The sequence below is a fragment of the Equus quagga genome, chromosome 1, assembly GCF_021613505.1.
Source record: "Equus quagga isolate Etosha38 chromosome 1, UCLA_HA_Equagga_1.0, whole genome shotgun sequence".
Lineage (NCBI taxonomy): Eukaryota > Metazoa > Chordata > Mammalia > Perissodactyla > Equidae > Equus > Equus quagga.
The window spans coordinates 183,357,996-183,378,392 of NC_060267.1; the positions used below are offsets into that span (position 1 = coordinate 183,357,996).

Below are 20,397 nucleotides of genomic sequence, written 5' to 3' on the forward strand. Positions count from 1 at the left end.
GTCACTCAAAAACTGTAAGAAAAGTAAGTATAGACGCTCTCTGGGTGGAGCCGCAGTAGCTTGATTGAATTGCTTTCATGAAAGATTGAGAAGGAAAAGTGTTAGTACTTGGGTTCTGGGTTTTAGACAAAAGCAGGACAAATATGTAGCCCCCCCCACCACTTTTTTTTTTTTTTAATGGAGCCGGAATCTGTTATTGGCAGTGATGTGTCATGTGAGAATACTTTGATTCCAGAGCCTGTAACACGAGCAGGTACCTGGCGGAGCTCTGCTCGCCGTCCCAGCAGCGCGCAGGCGGCGGGGTGCTGTGGAAGGGCTCTTGTGTGCACGGCCTCCCCGGGGACGCGGGGTGTGCGGCTGCCGGGGTTCTGTGGGGTGATTCCGTGCAGGGTACTTCCCTAGGATTAAGATCCAGTGAGAAGCTGCCAGAAAGGCGACTGCCGCTGCCTTTACTTCGTGTGGCCCCCGGCACAGGCGCAAGCTGTAGCAAATGGGTGGTAGGCTCTGCCACACTCGGAGGAATTTCTTAAACAAATTGATACACGGAGAGAGAAGTCGTCATTAATGCCTTTGGATTTGCAGGCCCTCTGCAACGCGCTTTGAAATACTACACCCGTGGACGCGGTGTTCCTCCCTCCTGGGTTTGAACACGGCGTCTGTTTATACCCGGGGGTACTGAGTCCATAGCTGTTCTATACCAGCGTAAGTGATCCACTCCGTGTTATCTCTGTGGGATCCTGAGAGCCTTGGTGTTTCTCCTTGTCTCGCTATTGAGATAAAAGATCACGGAGACAAGTTAAAATGAAGATTCAATGATTGTAAAATTCATACTAAGAATATTTAGCCCAGTACTTGGAAGGTCTTGGATGTAGTTATGGCCAGAGAGACGCTGAATAAAGTTATTTTGTAGCTGGAGAAAGCACACCGTTGTCACTTGTATCTTTGCTTTCTTAAAGTTGGGGACAACTGTAGCTCAGGACTTTTTTAGGAAGCTTACAGCGTTCTGAGTTTCATCCGTGCTGTGTATGGTGCATGGCGTGAAATGTTTTTGGATTACTGTGTTGTTAGCCCTTCTTTGAAAATGTGGACATAGCTTCTAGTTCTGTTTGTTTAATAAGGGGTTTCCTCGCCGAGCACTACAAAAGCTGCCTTTTGTATTTTAGGGAACAGGTTGGGTCAGCACCAGAAAACCTGTTCATCCATCCGTCGATAATTACAGTGTCACTTAAGACATAATCATCAGGTTTTATTATTGCTAGGAGATTCAGCCTCACATGTGCCTAGTTTAATTTTCTTCTCATGTAACCAAGAACAAATCTGTGTGTAGATACACATAAGCGTGATACTCTGTGCAGCAGTGCCAAGAGAGACGCTGGAGTGTTTTATGGTTTGAGATATTACTGCTTGTGTTTGCATCCCCACATTTGAGGCATACTGAGACTCCAAGTTGAATTCATTAAATTTTGATTCCAAAATTCTCTTCTTCCTCTGGGCACAGAATTCCTATGAAATGAAACACTGGGTTCTGTTCCAGAGCAGGAACAGAATATCCCAAGGTTTCTCCTGGGGAGAAAAAAAGAGTAAAATCGCATTTCTCATTGAGGAAGAGTGTGTTACTTTATTATATAGAATTTCCTATCTTCATTGTAAGCAGAAATATTGCCCTTGCATTTATCATTGTCGCCATACATTAGGTCTGTTCTTGATACATCTATTTATGGAACCAGAGAAAGGAGCTTTGCTGCACCTTCTGGCTTTCTGCTTGGTGATAGAAGATGCGCAGATTAGAAAGCATCTCACATCTTGCTTAGGAGAGGCTCCAAAGAAAAGGCAATTGGAGTTTCTTACACGCTAAGAAAGAGACAGCAGGCTGGGCAGCAGATATGAGGGTCACGGAGGGGAGGGAGGAAGTGGAGTACATTCACTTAAATGTTTGCTAAATATGAAATTCTAACAGCAATACCCATCACAGAGGATGTTACCTAGGAAGATGTTAAAGCATATAAACTTCATATTTTTGGAAATGTAGAATGTGCTGTCCACTGCAGTAGCCACTAGCCCCATGTGGCTGTTGAGCACTTGAAGTGTGGCTCATCTGGGCTGAGATTTGCTCGAAGTGGAAAATACATACTGGGTTTTGAAAACTTCGTAGGAAGGAAAGAATGTAAAACATCTGATTAATATCTTTATATTGATTATTTGTTAGAGTGATAATATTTGGGATGTATTGGTTTCAATAGAATATATTGTTAGATTAATTTCACCCGTTGCTTTTTTAATGCGCCTACTAGGAAACTTAAAGTGTCAAATGTGGCATGCGTGGTATTTCTAATGGGCAGTGCTGTTCTAGAATGAAGCAGGAAAGCAGTATTCTGAGAGAAAGCCTAAAGAGTTTGCTGGTCAGAACACAACAAAATGGACTCTTATTTTTACAAGCTAAAGAAGTTTATTATACATAGAAATACCTCGTCTTTCTTATCCATTGTAACCAAAATTTGAGAAAACACACCAAACATCTATTTTTATTTCCTCAAAACTAGTATTTAGTTTGGAGATTTAGTGGTGAGGTAGCAATCACAGAGAAAAGGCTTATAATTAGGGGATGAGTCTTAACACCTCTCAAAGGCCAGAACAGAGTATGATTGCTACTTAGGAACATTCTAGAGACACTAGAGTTATCATTGTCCTGAAGTTACCAAACTTAGACGAGTCACTAAAATTGATTTTAAAATAGAGTTTTCAGTAAATAGCAATTATCCTCAAATGCTTAATATGTATTTTCCTTTTCTGTGACTTTCCTTCCTTAGAAAATAAAAACATCAAATCAGTCCAGACAAACTCCTGACCAAATGTTAATCATAGTTTGATGGATGTGTGAGATTGAAGGGTTTTCACCTGTGGGGAAGAGGGCATGCGTTCGAATGTTAGGAAATGTGAAAATATGTTTCTGCAGTCATGTTATGGGCTTTGAAGAATTCCTATACACGGAGATGTTGTCTTTGTAATTTGAACACATTCTTGAGAAAGCATCTGACTGGTAAACAGAGCACAATGGCATAGGTCCTGGAAACATTCCTTCCAGATATTTTCATAACTGAAGTACATTTTGCCATGCACAGTGAGTGTGAAGCTGAAAAAATGCAGTCGCTTTCCATCCATATAAAGTATGCCTACTTTTATTTCCTTGAAGGATGCCAAAGATGTAAGACAGGATGGATGTAGTGGGTTCCCCTTTGGGTGGGGCAATTTTATAGAGAACCTCAGAGGAGTTGCCTCCCGGCTTGGTGCCATCTTGATGCTGTCTCCCACTATAGGAGGCATAACTGCTGTCAGTGTCAACGCATGTGTGGAGCATGAGGGGAACAATGATCCCCATTGACTGCGTATACCGTTTTTGATGAGTCATGGAGCATATTCACTAGTGGCTGGAGAATTATTGATTGCAAAGCAGAGGATTCAAGAAGAGCTGTTGACGTGTGGCCTTAAATATCTCTAGACATATTTTGTATTTTTAGGTTTGAGGTAGGGAAATTATTACAGCTATCTCCTTGAAAAAACCCCTAGCAAATACATGGTTGCAGTTTTCTACATATTATAGTTAGAGCTTTAGTGATTCCAGTACATCTGTTGCAGGTAATTATTTGTGTTTTTTGAGAGGCATCTTACCACACATGCCTATGACATCTATAAAAGTGAAGAATCTTTGATGGATTTGTGTTAGATTATTGGGCATTATGTATTTGGTACTTTTCCCACTATTTTTGAGATTTTACTCTAGGTTTCCGTGATTATCCTTTGTTAAAACAGCTCAGGATCTATTACTTTCAAGATGAAATGTAGTCATATTGGGTAGAGTGGAGAATTTCTTTTCCACTGAGATCAATTATTTTAAAAAGGCGAAGATGTTTCTGAAATAAGTAGTACGCTTCAAGTAGGGGATATTCTCCAAAGGGAAACTCTCTTCTCTTTTGCCATTGTTTTAAGAAATCGAGAGATGTATCTTTTATATACCCAAAGAGGTGAATAATAATTGACAAGGTACATACTCCCATGAAGCATGGACATGATTTGTACATGAGTGTATGTATGAAGATATAGGTTTTCCCTAAACAATGCCAATTTATTCAAATCATCTGGATATCAAATAACATCATATTATTAAAAAGAGCTTTGGTAAATACTATGTAATCCAAAGGCTGATTTCCATACAGATATCAACTCCATTCGAGTCCCTCTTTAGCTAAATTCACAAAATAAAGATATTTCCTCCTGCAAAGAGTTTTTTAAAAAATTTGCATTTAACACTGGGTTTTCTCTGTCTTTTCATTTTTAAAAAAGTTTCAGAGCTATTAACTAAGAATAAACTTGTTTTAAAGAGCTAACAAGTGTCTGGGATCATGGGGAAAAGTTTAATCATATGAAATAAACATTACATTTCTGATTTGAGATATTTTCTTTTGTAAAGTTGGTTTATAGATGAATACGTATTGTGGTAAAAATAGCAAGCTAGGATCAGTGAGAGCCATCAGCCTTCATATAGATACGCCGTGTCCTCAAAGAGTGGGCAGTGTACTACGGGCAGTAGGACTTGTGAAAATAACTAAAGCAGAAAGTGGTGTTTCATAAGCAGTGGCTGGTAGCATGGTTTGGAAGTTCAGATAAAGAAAGATAAGTCTTCATGTAGCGCTGACCAATACATGTCATAAAGGGAACAGTCCTAATGCCTAAATAATGGAAACAAAAGGTGTTCTTTATTTTTTAACCTTACAAAAATATTACTCTGATAAAGCACTATTAATTATATCTATTCAGTGATATTTCCATATTTTTCATATGTTTATATTTAACATCCAGACAGGATTTTTTTACATGTTCTAGGTCATTTATTTAATTCATTTCTCTAGTAGAAATAGATTTCAAAATGTCCTATTTTAGAATATTGATAGCTTTTATTGTTAGTTTTACTATTGAATACCATAAAATATCAGCTTTTGAAGCCACCAAATAGTTAGAGAGAGATCAGGAAACCACAGTGGGTGATTGAGGTGAACAGTGGATGTGGAAAATTTGCCCAAGAGAAAGCTCGGTTGATAGTAAACTGACAGTTACAACGAGGTCATTTGCTAAAAATCTATATATGAAAGTTAAGCGGTGCAAATAAAATTAAAATATACCAAAAAAGCAGTGATTTCATTTTGGGAAAGGAAATGTATAATGCATAATGAACAGCCATGAGAGGAATATATATTAGCAAGGAGATTTTAATCAGAAACAACCAGAGTATCCAATTTAACCGGACGGTGAATAAAAGCGGAAAAAATAAAAACAGAAGATGTAGCTGATGGTTTCAGACACCAGTAGAAATTTCACAATTTTGTGAGTTTTCAAAAATAATTCACAAGTATTTTAAGGAGATAGTCTGTGGAAGATGTGGTAACATTGCTTCTACTTTCTGTGCTTAAAATCTCTGCATACTAACATCTGTCTACAATGATTGTGACTGAATAGACTCTTCCAGAAAATTCTAAAAAGTATGGTAATAATAGTGTATGCAGTGGGAGTGTGAGGGAATATAAACAGTGAAAGACTTTACAGTTTAATAGTCAAAACACATCATAAACACGTTAAACAGCAGGAATGCCAAAATAAGGCATTGAGCAGTTCATATTCATATTTAGAACTTCATTAAAGACATTTTCTGAACTTGACTTAGTATTAGAACTTATAGGCCATTCACAGCTCATATATTCAAACATGTTAATCATATATCCAACAATCTGTTTCTCAGCCTTGCCGATGATAGTAATAATGATGCATTCACATTTTATTTGTTTCCATCTTTCCTGATTACAAGAAAATTACCTTTACAATGACCTTTTAGCACTCTTGTGGGTGAACAGCTCTATCACCGTGGAAAGGTGGTGGTGGGGGGCGGTGGTCAGGTTAGGAGACAGATACAGAGAATGGGAGTGCATAGGGCCTGCTGTCGGGGGGAAAAGTGGGTGGGAAAAGCCCTGATCTTGCAGTTCAGTGTTCTCCAACCAAAGACCCCTCACTGATATTTCTATTTACTGAATTTTAGTTTCAAAAAGCCACGTTATGAAAACATCCAACATCACTTCCTATAAACGCCATATCTAAATTTGTTAGGAAAGTCCAGTGTTTGTTGCAGAGCAGGTCAAACAACAAAAACAGACCTCATTGGGGGATAACATGTTTTTGCAAAGTGGAACATTTTGTAAATAGAAGAGATGATATAAACATTATCATTTAAAAATTATTGAATGTTCATATATTTGTTGTATTTTTATCTATCTTTTGAAAGGAGTAATAGTTTTCTGGGGTGGTGGGGACACAGACAAGCCTGACAATGTTTAGATTTTATTTTACCAGATTTGACCAGATATGTGACCTGGGAGAAACTGTGTACTCTTTCCGTCCTTAATTTCTACATCTGTGAAATTATGAACATGTAAATAATAATTAATAAGAGAAGTTGCCACTTGCTATACGTTTCTTTACAAAATATCTCATTTAATCTTTTTTACAGCTGTAAAATAGGCCTTGTGACCTTAAAGATTAAGTGCAGGGCTAGAAAACACTTTTTATCATTTGCAGAGCTGTGAGCCTTGTTTTTTTGTTTATTCCAATGTCCATGTTTTTTAGCCAATTTTTTTTGTCTTGCTTCCATGATTGATAAAGGATAGTGATGAGGAAAATTGCTGTAACAAGGCTTGCTAACATTTTGTACTGCTTTCTCTGTGCCAGGTTAAGGTTTATGAATTAATTCATGTATTCCTCAGAACAACCCTGTGAGATATAGGTACTGTTAATGTCTCACTTTCCCTGATGGGGAAACTGAGGCACAGACAAGTTAGTTGCTCAGGTTACTTAACTAGTAAGTAGCACAACAAGGAGCTGAACCAAGGTAGTCCAGTTCTAGAACCCGTGCTTGTATGTAAAAGAATAAAAACAGACTAAAATACTGGTATTGGGTACTGGTAGGAGATTGAGACCCTAAACATTTGGAATACTCTAGAAGAGTTGTGCTTTCTACAGCATTTGTGGAAACTCTAGAAGAATGGGTAGAAAGTAAGAGGTTAGAGAGACAAGCCCTGGGGGGCACTCAATAGCGTGGGAAGGAATGAGGAGTCAGGTGGGAAAGGCATATTGGTGCTACACTCTGGAGGGCGTTGAGCAGGTAGTAAGTGTCACCCAGTAGGGAAGACAGGAGGCCCTTTGGTTAGGCTAGTCACCTTACAGCAGTTGTGCTTTTGTGACATTTTATAGAGGAAGAGTAGGAGCCATGCAGGATGAAGTGGAGATTACAGGATGAAGCAGAGGTGGTGGGTGGGCAGAATGGAGATGAGGACTCAGTGAGGGTAATGACAGGGCATGGAAAGGAGGACAGTCACAGGCTTGGGTCCATGGGATGTAGCAGCTGATCAGGTGTGGACAATAAAGGCAGTGCGAGGTATTACAGATGATTTTTAAAATATAGTAGGAATTTTTAAAGCTTTCATAAAAAGTCCCTTATTTAAAATTTTAATCTTCGATGTTATCCTTGCTCATCATATTGCTACTTGTGAGCTCTGTTAGTATACAGAACTACATTTTAAAATATCAGTAAGAGAAAAACACTTAAAATTATGTTTTATCGGGGCTATAACTTAAGTAGAAGATACCTGTTAAATTCCTAAAACATTTCTCTTCTGTGTCCAGCTCTTTTATAGCACAGGCTGCAATGAACTATAGAAGGTCGCCAAATTCTTTATCCCAAGTTGGTAATTCTACAGTAAGCATAATTCCATCTTTATGGAATGAGTGCCTCATTGTTGGCCAGGCAGTTCCGGTGCCTTGTTAAAGTTCTTGCGGAGCCCGGTGTAAGCTAGCCTCCGTGATAAACCAGGTGGCAGATACATGATAAAATGAGTTTGCAATGTGCTCAATGTGCTGACCTTTATACTTCTCAGACCTTGCTATTTTAGGAAAGGTATCAGTATAACCATGGTATTCTTTTTCCTGGAAATAAAAATCCTTAATAACCAGACACTCTTATAAACAGAGTGATTTACATATGGGAATAAATAGGCGGTTGCGTTGGGTTAGTGGTTATCTGCACTTGTGAGGAGAGTTGTATGTCATACGGAATAGAAAGCTTTACAGGAGGCCTCATAGGCTGCTTTACGTAAAGTCCTTACATGCTTTGTACAAGTAAACAGCTTAACGTAGTTTAAGCAGAAAATGTCAGAGCACTGAGAGATTATGTTGTATGTAATATACATAGAGAAATTCCCAGGAGATCAGGACAGTTCTCAAGAAAAAGATTCTATTTATAAATATTTACCCCTTATTATTTATTTAGATGGTCTACATCAATGAAAAATAATTTAAAAAATTGCACTGTTGATATGTCTATAAATACAGCGTGTTTGTGTAGAGCTGGAGATAATAATGTTAACAGTGCTTTATTTCGCCTTTTGTTTATATGCCTGTTGGTATTATGTGAAAGCCGCACTTACGACGTGCCTTTTTCTATTACTAGACTTTTTTTTTTCCTTATCTGCTTTTTGCCTTGTACTAGAAAGATAATGTAAACATCTGTTTTGTTATATCATTAAGATAATTCTTAGAAAGTGCTTAGAAGGACTTTTAAGTAACTAAGACTAAATAGTATTAAAATTAGGAATTCTTCTTTACCATCTCTATTCATTGGGTGACTTTTAACTAGACAGATTTACTCCACATTATTTTGAGCCATTATTTGAATTTCGTTGCTGAAACATTTCAAGGAAAACTGCGTTGTCAACTTGGTGGCATTCGGATAAGGCATTTTTGGTCTCATACCCATCTGTAAGAGTTTGAGACATTCTGTGAGTGTGGCAAAAGTGAACAACAGAGATACAAGCAGACCTTTGACCAGGTGTGGTCTCTCTGAGGTATTGCATCACCTTTCCAAAAAATAATTTGAAATGTCCACAACAATAATTGAGACTGTTGAAAAAATACGTGCTTCAAATAGAATTCTTCATAATGCTTTCTGACGGCCCTATTTGCTGAAAATTGCACGTGGGAAATGACTCTGAGAAATATGCTTCTGAGGATTGGACTTTAAAAGTAAATATTATTTAGGAAGAAATTATTGCGTTTGTTTCTCAATAATGGATTGAAGTTTACTAAATGCTGAGGTCTCTTCACTTAAAAAGTTATTTTACTGTGTTAATAATGAGGCTATATAGGGAAATCAGTTCATTCTTTGCATTCTGCTAAATAATCAATTAACAGACATTTTTGGAGCACTTGGTAGAGTTAAGAGACTGTAGCAGGTCGGGAGAGGAGGATCCAGAGGGGAATTACATAGTTTCTATTCTTCTTGACATTTAATTAGACATGTAAAATTTGGGGAGAAAGACATGGAAAGCGAACAGTACAATGAGTATCGGCGCTGTACAATTGAGTGCCAAAGGAGGAGATTCAAAGAAGGAAGGAAATTCACAGAAGGAGATCCTGGTGGGACTGAGTGGCCCGGGCGTGCGGTGTGGAGGGGCTGGCTCCTCACAGGCCTGGAGATTAGGCACTTTTCAGAATATGGAGGGGAACAGTGTGAGCAGGCTCGAGGTCATGAAGCCAGCTACCATGTTTGAGCTTCTTCTCTCCATGAGGCATGGCTCATTTACATTCTTTTCAGAAAAACAGGCAACTTGGTGATGGTGCCGAACAATTAGGGAACAGGCCTCTGTGGCAGGAACCACCCTTCTCTTGATAGAGATGAGGAAACTGAGACTCAGAGAAGTTAACCTACTTGCCTAAGTTCACACAGCTGGCAAACAGCTGAGTTGGATGGAGGCCAGGTCTTTTCTCATTTTAAAACCAGTGTTCTTTGACTTATGATTCTGCTGGGAACGAATGTAGTCTCTTTATAAGACAGTAATTTTAAAATTTCGCCCATACAACAATTGACATAAGTCAAGAAGGTATAAATTTAATTTAAAAGGTTGTCAAATACATTTTCATCTTTTTGCTTTGACATTGGATTACAAATGGCATATATTTGACCAATGCTTATAATCTGTGTTTCTTAGATTTATAAAAAACAAAACAATATTCTGGGCCTCCTGTCTTCAGCAGATGTGGTAAGTTAGCTCAGAGTAGTGTGACCTGGGTAACATTGCTCTTGGCATTTGGGATCTTCTCAGAGGAAGTTTTGCGAAGTTCCAGAAGATAATGTACTTTCACACCAGTAATGTGATGCCATAAAAATTTCCCCAAGAAATGACAGGGGTAACTCCACAGCGCATGCTGAATTCATTTATTATCCTCCTGTGGTTATTTTATGCTTTCCTCGTGCATCATTTTCACACACGTCTGTGCTCTCTACTAATCGAAGACTTGTTCTGTTGGAGGCATGTCCCTTTGCTAACAAATTCCTCTCTTCATAGAGCTATTTAGAACACATGGCAAATAAAATTATATATTGTTTAGAGAAGGAAAGTGGAAGAATCTTATGCCATTGCTTTTGGCCTCAAGGAAAGCACTCTTATTGAGCCAGTATTTATTGAGTGCAGTTGTCCATGTGCCACCAATCATGCTCTGTCCTTTGAAGGATAAAGATGTGAGTGAGAGCTGCCCTGTTCTCAAAGCAGTTTCCAGTGTGGCAATAGAAATGTTCAGAAATAACGTCTGGGCAAAACAAAGTGGGCACAGAGGAGCCAAGTTAGGCTGCTGTGGGCAGAGTGGGGAATTTACCTAAAACCATCCAGTAGACACATTAACTCTTTACATACTTTGTATATTGTAGAAAAGACAGAATCAACTCATAATTTATTAAAATTATGTGATTAAGTATTTGAGCCATTTATTTTTTTAAGTGTTTGGTAAATAAGCATGACCCAAACGTAGTGTCGTCCTAGGTGAGACAGAAGAGATTAATTTATTTCTAATGTCTCTTTTGGAGAAAGATGGGGGCATATAAGTCATCTGAAGCTTCTTCATGCTAACTGTGACTAGGAGATTAAAACACTCAGTATTGACAGTCAAGTTTCAGAGCCTGCAACTTTTTTGTTGATAGAACAGAAAAATCCATAAGGGAGAGGTGCGCTGTGTTTCACTTTAATGACAAAGGGTTTCAGATGTGCACACGATGCTCTTTTTCCTCTGGCTTTTCTTTGTGTGCAGGAAATAAGGCTGCATTTTGTAGGCTGGCTTCCAAACTTTCAAATGGTGAAAGTGTGACTGGGCGTGCTCTCTAAGACCCCATTCAGCTGTGAAGTGTTTGTTCCTTGTTTCCGGGAGTTAATCTGCCTTCTAGGTTAGAAAACTCAGAATTTTTATTTTATCGCTTACCATTATTCGTTTTTAATCATAAACATTTATTTAAAGCTCACTGCATCAAAAGCTTCACCAGAAGATTTTGACTGAAATTTTCAAGAGAAATTAAGGATGTAGTTTCTGCTTTTCTGAAGTTTATGGCCTAAAGAAAAAGGTCCATTTATAGTGCAATAATGGAAACAAAACAAGAAACAGAAGAGAGCAGACTGTTAGCAATCATAATAATTATAACACTAGCCACTTCCTTGGCAGGCACTGACTCCTTTACACGTGTGACCCACGTGGTTTTTACCCAGCACTGTGAGATGTATGCACTGCTGTCGTCTCTCCGGGGCGCAGGTGAGAAGACGGGGGCTCAGCAAGGGTGAGGTCTGGTAGTTTGTTCAAGGGTCGTGTGACAAGGTACTGGGAGTGTCGAGATCTCAACCCCGCAGTCTTTCTGTTTGTCGGCCTGTTTCCATCCGTATGGTACGAATCAAGTACACAAATACTCAGCAATGTAGATTTGAATCCTAATCCAAGTTAGTTCTGGAAAGACTTAATGAAGGAGGTGGGCTGCGAGGGGCGGGTTTGGAAGCATTATGATCATACTGCAGTAGAAGGGATGAGGAGGACTTTGACGTTTCAGGGCTTGGAGAGGAGGGCTGTGTCACGTGGCCTGATCTGCCTGTGAGGTTTGCGTAATATTGATACCGCTCGCACATAATACCCTCTGCCCCACCACCCGCCAAGGTCAGCAAAATCCACTTTTAGACTCAACATCGTGGACACCTGTGAAGTTTCTGATGTCACTTCTGAATGACGTAACACCCTGCCAGTGGCTCAGTGGAATGACTTTAAGTGGCATATTTTAAGAAGTGTCTTGAGCCCAAAAAGAGTACTGCGAGTGCTCTTGTAATTTATTCACCTGCATTATTGGAGGCAGAGTAATTCAGTTCATTCCTCTCATCATTAAAAAATAGAATTCCGTTGCCAACATTAAAATAGCCAAATGTCATTGCGAATTGACAGTCACTTGGAGGTTTCTGATTGACTTTTCTCACTTTCCCCTGAAGCCCTAGCAGAGTATTTAGAGCATGTCCACATGTGTGTTATGTGTGTGTTGTATCTCTATGTACAGTGTATTCCACAAAGGACCATGAAGTCGTGCACAAGTTAAACCAACAATGGAACAGAATAAACGTGTGAAGCTAAGGGATACGCTCACTCACTAACATTAGTTTATAAATTTGTTCTGAAATACTGTATTTAATATCATTTTGTGGTTCTCTGCACTGATTACAAGTAGGACTTGTGAAAATGCAGTATGCCATGGACTTTAAGTAGAAGAAAAACAAAAGATATTTCAATATATGTGTGTAAGTGTAGATATATTATTACCCTCTAATAGTTATTAAGGCTTGAGATCCAACGGTTTTGGATACTATTGTTGAGAATCTTTTTTTTTCTTGAGGAAGATTAGCCCTGAGCTAACATCTCCTGCCAATCCTCCTCTTTTTGCTGAGGAAGACTGGCCCTGAGGTAACATCGTGCCCATCTTCCTCTACTTTTCATGTGGGACGCCTGCCACAGCATGGCTTGACAAGCAGTGCGTAGGTCTGCACCCAGATCCGAACCGGCGAACCCTGGGCCGCCAGAGTGACATGTGTGAACTTCAGCGCTGCGCCACCGGGCTGGCCCCTGTTGAGAATTTAACGTGTATCTTAATGACTTGATTTCCATTGGTCTTTTCTTCCACTGGTGTTAAACCTTAACCTATTCACACAGCAACAGTTTTCTGTTTGTTAATGACCTGACGTTAACGGATTTGAAAAATACTTTTCCTTCAAGTACCAAGAATTCTCAGGCATATTTTTTAAGAGCAATATTCCATCCTAATGTACTAATTTGTGGCAAGAAAATTAAGCACCTGTATTTCAGTTCAACAGTTCTGTGATAAATGGAGTATAATTAAACATGCAGATTCTGCGACACTCACTTAAATATTAATTTGGGTTCTTTTATATCCTAGGCACTGTGCTAGGCATTGAATCCATAGTGGTTAACGTAAACATATGCAATTATAAAAGTATGATTATAAAATGTAGACATCTCTCAAATTTCAAATTGGCCGTTGCAAAAATAAGGACATATTATTAAAGTTCTTCTTACCACAAAATTAGAATCTTCTTTTCAGTAATTAAACAAATATTATTTATAGATGTCAGTGAATATTTATTTTAAAGCCTGTATCAATGTTAGGTTTACTGTAAGTGAAGTATTTTATTTTCATGTAAAGAACAGTGCCAATTTATGCTTAGAATTGCTGCTTTACAATTAAGAGAAACAGCATCGCGAAGTAACGCAGAAAGAGAAAACTCTGTTTTGAGTGGCAGCGCAGTCTTGTGAGTTTAAAAGGTCAGGCTAGCACAGGAGCCTCCAGAGCCGCCACTCAGTATCATGCCGAATGCTGTGACAGCCAGGGCTGATGCAGCTGAAAATATCTGCAGCCTTGGAAACCTTGTAAGTTTCAGAAGGTCATTTTGGCATCATGGTAGGAACACTGATTCACAGGGAAGGTCAGACTGGACAGCCAGGCAAGAAAGTAGGTTGCTGAACCCACAGCTGTAGATTTTAGAGCAATTTTCAACTGCGATAACTGGGTATCCTAATTCGATGTGTCCGTCTTCCATGGAAATATGTATAGAGAAATGAGCTTTACCTGTTGGGTGAATTCTAACTTCGCTTTTCCCTTCTGAAACTTCAAGTGTTGCGTCTACAGCTTTACCTGGTACCAGGACAAATGTTACTTTAATTTTATTTTTGTATGATGTACGCTCCATCAAAAAAGGATGTGAGTCGGCTTACGACAGTAAAGGGCACATAAAATAGGACTGTAAAAAAGAGACATAACAAATCAATTAGAAGGAAAAGAGATGAAACAAGTACTTGAGATGAAATTGAGCACTAAATTTCTCTCTCAGCTTTCTGGCAACCAAAGCAAAAGCTTTAGGAAGTAAAAAAGTCTCAAGTTTATTTAATAAGATCTCTTCATATCCCATATAGTCTTGTTCTTAGCCCTTAGGGTGTCTAGTTAAATATTCTGGCTCTGCCCTTGGGTGAAATCTTGGAATAGATGAATTCCAATTAATTAAGAAGTGAAGGCCGAATTCTTCAGCTTGGCCCTCAAAGCTCTTACTGACTTGGTTCCAGCCTTTCTCTCCTGCCAGCCCATTGCACATGGGTGCTCCGTACAGCTCTGTGCTTCCCCGTCTCCCTGCCTTTGCTCTCTGGATTCCTGCACTCTGGATCACCATCCCTTTTGGTCTCTAACCAGATGAAGTATCCATCCAGGTCCGTCTCAGATGTCTTATCCATCCCGAACCACCCCGACCTCTCTCTCCTTTAACTCACCAAACTTTATTGTTATCCCTGCTGTGTGCTTCTCACTTTCTTTCTTTATGTACAGCTGCTTGTGTGTTAATATTTTGTCCCTGGGTAAGCAGTAAATTCTTCAAAGCTGGTTCCATGTATTCCCCCATATCTCGGCTACATATGGAGTCAATAAACTGTTAATGTAATCAATACATACATATTATTTTATCCATGTATTGTTTATTTTTAATGAGTGTATTTATTCATTTAATAAGATTATTGTATTGGATGTATTTGGATTTGTTTGAAGAAAACATTTCTTTTTCTAGGATAGTAGAGAAGAAAGAAGGAGAACTTAAAAAAATAAGTACAATTATAGAAATAAAACCTGCAATTTTTGTCAAAGGAGATATTTTGGGGTGGTAGAAATGGGATTGTACTTTTTTTATTGTTTTGACTTTGGGCTTTCATATTAGAAAGCAATTTAGTATTTCTCATTTCTCTGTGCTATAAGGTAACTCATATGATAGAGAACAGATTTGTTACATGTAAAAGAAAAATATCTCTTATGCCACTTCAAACCCTCTGGGCTTTCTCTCTAGGATACTTGTCTGTGGTTTTATCAGCTGTCAAAAAAATCTGTCTGACTCCGCATGGTTTAGAAGTGTTTCAGACAGTTATTCCACTCCTTCGCTGCTTTTCAGATACTGTTTAGTGGCTAATATTGATCAGCCTTACTGTATGCATACTTGCTTAACGTATATTCAGTTTGATCATTTGGAGCAGCTTTCCATTTTACTTATGTGGAGGGTTTCCGCTGATACATTTGAAGCTCCTCTCTTGAAAGCTCTGAAGAAAATGTAGGCTTTCCTGCCTCAGAGGGCAGACAAATAAAAATAAAATCGTGCTCAAAGAACTCGTCCTCAACAATTAATCTTTAAATCAGTTACTGAGTATTTAGAACGATGCAACATATTAAACACTAGATTAAGACTGATTAACAATTTTAATTAAGAGGAGAACCTGATAGATGTAGTGTATAATTTCCACGTCTCTGAGTGTGTGTTATTGGTGTCCAGTGTCTACTCATGGATGTACAAGGACAGTAGCATCCATCTCTCACCTCTGTGAAGGGACCATCTTATCTCCATCAGAATCCATGTGCAAGGCTTTCTCCTTCACTTACATCTCAGAGCAAACCACAGGTGATGCAGCCATGGTCGCACCACCGTATCCTGCTCCACCCCCAACCTCTCTCTCTGTTGTTTGGCTTCTATTATATTTATAGTCATTTTCATTTCCACAAAGTTTGGTATTAAATTGCCAGCATGTGTTGTGAATGAATGTTTAATTTGGCATCAGAAGACCTGATTTTGGGTCCTGATTCCTCCATTTAATTAGCTTAGGGGACTTTGGTGGGTCACTGCCACAACATGGCTGCCGACAGGTGGTGTAGGTCCCCACCCGGGAACCGAAGCCAGGCTGCTGAAGCAGAGCTGCCGAACTTAACACTAGGCCACAGGGTGGCCCCGCTGTTTATTTTTTATATGTGTGTGTGTTTATATATAATGGTGAATTTGACATTTAAATAAGATGAAGATATGCAAAGTTTGAAGAGTGCTACATGCTTGCTCTTTGAATTATCTTTCAGATACACTGGGGGAATTTTCTTTTTGCAGAGTAGCATTTGCATGCTAACTTGGAGTGAACTGTTAAGCAGGACTAAAACATAAGTGATTTGAGACACAATGAGCAATGTGATGTGGAGAGTAGGATCGTGATGTTGTGGAGGTTCATGTATGGTGCCTGATTTAAAATAATATTTTAAAAAATGAACGTAACTTTGCCAAACATTTTGCCAGGTATGTTAGTTTTCTAAAGTAGTTGATAGAATATAATGAAAAAGCATGTCACCAAAACTCAAACAAGCCGTCTTTTCAAGGCAGATATTCTGGGCTTTTAGGAAATTACTGGGTAGAAATGTAATAGACAATCTCTTGGGGGAGTAGTATTTTAGCTTTAGTTGATTACGATTGTGAAAATTTAGTGAGATTAAGAATAACCTGGGGATTTTGGTTAGAATGTAGATTCTTGGTCCTAATCCTCAGTAGGTTCCAGGAATATATATTTTTAACAGTCACCCATGGGTGACAGATTCAGGTAGTCCAAGATTCTTTCTGGAGCACCTATATCCCAGAACAGAAAGTGTTGCTGCTGATACAGTGTTGGCTGTTATTTGAGTTTATTAGTCAGCTACCGATGTGTAGTGATTTGCCATGAAAAGCTAGTCATTGCTTTCTAAGTGCATATGGTGCTGACGGAAACACACACAACTTTAATCTCTGTCTCATTAGAAGGGGGTAGTTCAGAGTTCCTCAGGAGTTACAACTTTTCCAGAATGCACAGAACCTTATGGGCAATTAAAATAATAAGAAAGGGTTATTCTTTTTCTATTTGACAAAGGAACCAGAACTCAGGCTGCCCTATGGTTTGTCCATTGTGACTTCAGTACGTATAATCTTTTGGAAGGTACAAAATCCTGAGAATGAAATCCTCGATCTCATCTCCTGAGGAATGGGACTTTATTTATGCCATGACAATATGATCGAAGTACATTGTCAAAAAGAGAAGAAAAGCATTGGAAATGCCCATATTTTGACAACCAACCATCTTAAGTCTCTTGAAAATCCATTTTTAGGTACTTCTTTATTCTGCGAACTATTACTTAATAACCAAGAAAGAGTTTGAGGAGGACAAAGCACGGGGAGAATGTTTATTTTCTAATAGGACATATGTCCATTGGCAAGATCACACAAGAGTCTATACCTGTCTTGGTTATTTTAATCTGAAGTGCGTGCCACCTCCGGAGAACATTCCACTCCAGACTCCAAAATGACTGCAGGAGGAGCCCCAGCCTCAGGGACCACATGGGAAGATGTGTTTGGCCCGCAGGAGTTCATCTGAGTTCTATTGTGCCTCAGCTGGTTTGATAACACCTTGTATTATTTATAGCAGTTGTCAGAAACCATTTCCTTTAGTCAATTAGTGTCTAAAAAAGGAGAGGGGGAGCAGGATATTTTCTGACATTTGTAGAAATAATGTGTAAAAAAAGCATACCCTTAATCATAGGACATTGTGCTGTCAGAGATTTCCCAAATATAACATGCCCCGCAGGCTCTAACTACATATTCTGTTTTTATTAATAAGAATAGTAAGCCGTATGTTCTCTGTTTTGATACTCTGTCAATGCAAACATTTATTCAAACTTCCAGCCCCTGTTTTTTGGCAAATAATTACAAAATATAAATATTGGAATTGTTTTAGCAATGAAATGGTTTATTTTGAAATAACAGGAGTTGAAAAACTGACTTTACAAATGTTTCCATTGATTAGCTGCCATATAAGGGCTAAGAGCTGAAAATATTTTGCAAAGTACAAAGACAAGGCTTTAAGTTCTGTTGGTAGGAAAAAAGACGTATCATATCTGTTGCTCATTCCCATGATAGAAATTTACAATATAGATTTAGGGATAGTATATTTTTAAGGCCTAGCATAGATTTAACAGATATAGAAAAGCTTGTTATTCATTGTCGGCGGAATTACGTATTGGTAAATATTTTCTTGGAAGAAGTTCATTGTTCTAGTTCAAAGTTAACATATGCACATACTTTATGTTCTAAGTGTTTATATTATTAAAGCCACTCAAACATAAGTTTGGTTTTGTACATACAATTGCAGCATTGCTTAAAATAGTGAAAATTGGCATTAATTTAGGTGACCACTAATAAAGAAGTGGACATACAGTGAAGGACAGTCATGTGCCAAATAACGATGTTTCAGTCCATGATGGACTGCGTATACAGCAGTGATCCCATAAGATTAGTACCATATAGCCTAGGTGTGCAGTAAGCTATACCAGCTAGATTTGTGTAAGTACACTCTGTGATGTTTGCACAATGATGAAATCGCCTAATGACGCTTCTCTCAGAAGGTATCCCCGTCACTAAGTGACGCATGGCTATAATACACAGTTGTTAAAAAATATTTACGTTGACCTATTTCTATTGACATAGAAAAGTCATTAACATAGGTTGTAGAAAGCAAGCCTCAGAACAATAGGCTTAGTATGTTTCCATCATTTGTATAAAAATGATAAACTGTGTATGTGTGTATGTGAATGCTTAGGAAAGGGACTAGACACACCATACTAACGCCAGCGGTTACCTTTGGGCTGGGAGCGGTCTGATTTGGTAGTGGAGGGAGGGGAAGTTCAGTTAGACTTCAGTATCCCTTCTGTTTGGTTTAAACTTATTACAGTGAAAATGACATTTAGCAATGTCTAAAAGCAAGCAAGCAGCAAGAAGAAGTTGTGGATTTGTGTACGTGATTTGTATAGATTACTTGATAGAGTTCTGCTCATCATTTGAACTTACAGTTTACTGTTTCTCCCATTATTATTTAGTGATATCTCTCTATGTGGGTAATAGCCTTATAATTTATACCCATACTTCTCAATACACCAAAAAAGAAGCAGAACCATATTTAAGAGTGCAAATTGTTAAATCATGTAGATTATTGGAGTTACTGGAGATGTGGAAATCTAGGTATGGAGGGAGAAAAAAGGCTCAAAATTTAAATATATAATATTTGGTTCAAATTTTAATTTGCTCCTAAGCCATTACATTTCTTATATGAGAATCCTTTATTCTCACAGTCCTAATCACCACGTGGTAGGTTTTTATTTTATTTACTTTATACCTCTTTCTGAGCGTGAGCTCTGTGAGGACATGGCATTTTCATGTATGTCTGCAAATGTTCCTGTGAATGATGATTTAGAGATCCCAGATCTGTGTTGTTGTGCTGCCTGTAGTCAGATCTTGGTTCTTAAGTATGTTAGAAATTCAGGGGAATAGAATTATAACAACAAAGTGTGATAAGCGATTTATGTATAGATACAAATTTATTTATCAGGGAGACAGATTATCTTTTTACCTGGTTAATTTTATGTCTTCAGACATATAGACTCTCAGTGTATTCTTCTTTTTTATCAGTTAAGCCTTATTCGAAATATTGAGTAGACACACAAAAAATATGCCTCCCTGTTACCACTCTGGTTTAAAGAACTTTTGAAATTTTAGGCTTCTGCAAAATACAGTCTGAAACTTGGTTATTATATAGCAGTTGCAATAATATTAGTTTAATTTGTTGTTGCTCAACATTTCAGACCTAGTTAAGTATGTGAGTTATGTGGAACCTTTCCCCAAGGATATTTAAGCTGCACTGAAGTGAAAATATGAGTTGTCAACCCATGTCTTCGTTTTGTAACATATCTTCCTCATTTACGCCAGGGAAAAACAACTGGGCCTTGACTCACTATTTGTCAGGGAAAACATAATTCCTATTTCTATGTGAGCATATGTGAATTTGTGATTTTTTTTTTAAAAAAGCTCAAGTTAAACTGAGATCCTAATATTTTATTGTTATGAGAAATAAATTCAGTTGACACTAGTATATTGACTGTGTTTGAGATTATTTGTTAAAAAAGTAATCTTTAAAGTCAAACATATAGATCAGTAGAAATATCCATAGGATTGTAAAATTAAACTGTGTAGCACATTTGTGGCTTCAGTGTTTGTAAAATTTGTAATAAGAGATATATTTGTTAAGCAATAGGAACTTTTACGGGTTAAATGGGAAGGAGGAAATGTTCATGCA

At 38.1% G+C, this 20,397-nt stretch overlaps 1 protein-coding gene across 18 annotated transcripts in view; it reads left to right on the top strand.

The window, feature by feature from the left end:
* Positions 1–20,397, top strand: part of MBNL1 (muscleblind like splicing regulator 1) — a 169,532-nt gene that overhangs the window by 763 nt on the left and 148,372 nt on the right. Inside the window, exon 1 of one of the 18 annotated variants that reach the window (XM_046666945.1) lies at positions 5–23. The exons of the other annotated variants lie outside the window; for them this stretch is intronic. The gene's annotated coding sequence lies outside the window, so the exon portion shown is untranslated. Of the gene's footprint in view, positions 1–4; positions 24–20,397 lie in introns of those variants that run through there. 18 annotated transcript variants of the gene reach the window in all.